This window comes from Mus caroli, chromosome 5 (assembly GCF_900094665.2).
Source record: "Mus caroli chromosome 5, CAROLI_EIJ_v1.1, whole genome shotgun sequence".
NCBI classification, from domain to species: domain Eukaryota; kingdom Metazoa; phylum Chordata; class Mammalia; order Rodentia; family Muridae; genus Mus; species Mus caroli.
In genome coordinates this window covers 128,122,911-128,123,902 of record NC_034574.1, presented here as the reverse complement: position 1 = coordinate 128,123,902, position 992 = coordinate 128,122,911, and the positions used below count along the sequence as shown (strand labels likewise).

The 992-nt window shown below is 47.2% G+C and overlaps 1 protein-coding gene across 6 annotated transcripts in view; it reads left to right on the top strand.

Annotated features, from left to right (window-relative positions):
• The window catches only part of Fkbp6 (FKBP prolyl isomerase 6), a 62,161-nt gene extending 61,398 nt beyond the window's left edge, over positions 1–763 (top strand). For all 6 annotated transcript variants that reach the window (XM_021163151.1, XM_021163148.1, XM_021163155.1 and 3 more), the window contains one exon: positions 389–763. The gene's annotated coding sequence lies outside the window, so the exon portion shown is untranslated. The remainder of the gene's footprint in view (positions 1–388) is intronic.
• Positions 764–992: the final 229 nt, after the last annotated feature.

Here is a 992-nt window from a genome sequence, read left to right as displayed (position 1 = left end):
GTGTTACACAGACACACACAGGCAGAACACCTGTACACATAAAATAAAAATACATTTTTAAACAAAAAAAAACAATCCAACTACTTGCAGCCTCATGTGGAAAGATTGTTGACCTNACATTCTGAGGTTGGGGCCTATATATTTTATTGTTGTTGTTTCTGTGTTCATGGTTCTGGTTTCTTGAAGCCATCAAGAAGGCCATACTTAACAGNATGTGGCTTCTGTGTTACCCATCGGGGAACTATGCCTGCTCCCTGGACCACAGACCCACCTGGGGCCTGGCTTCCTCTCTACTTGTGTGTGACACCGCACTCTGGCTTTCCCAGTAGCTGCTTTCTTCTGAGACTACAGGTCCTGGCATGTGACTTACACTGTGTTTCATTCCTAGGGTCTCAGCTACTGCAAGCAAGACTGGACTTCTCCAGTGTACCGTGGGTGGGGATGGATGGAGCTCCCTAGCGCAGACTGCTCCAGACACCCCTGGAAGACAGACACCCTGCCAGCCCTGACAGACTGTTACTCCAGGTTCACACACAGTAGCAAAGGTAGTCCCTGGTAGCAGAGAACTGCTCGAAAAAGTAGGTTTTGTGTGTGTGTGTGTGTGTGTGTTTTCTTGGCTTACCTCCCAGCCTCACCACCACCTCCTTTCCAACTGCTGATGTCAGTGGGTCAGTACAGATAGAAAGGCTTTGTATATTCTGTTGGGTTTTTTGAAGATAATTATGTTACAATTGTTTTTGTTGTAAATAAAACATGTTCTTGTCCTAGCAGTATGCAGTATTGTGTGAATTCATTGTGTGAATTGGGCTCAACTCCTGAAGTGGATCCATGGTGGGGCGGAGGGAGCCATTTATAGAGAGCAGCAGGAGTGGAATAGGGTCTGCTTACTAGAGCCACAGACTCGCCATGCACCTGGACAAGGAGCACACTTGACACCTCTGTGGGGAGCTGTGGCCAGGCAAGTTAAGTGGAAACTGAAAGCCAATTAGTCT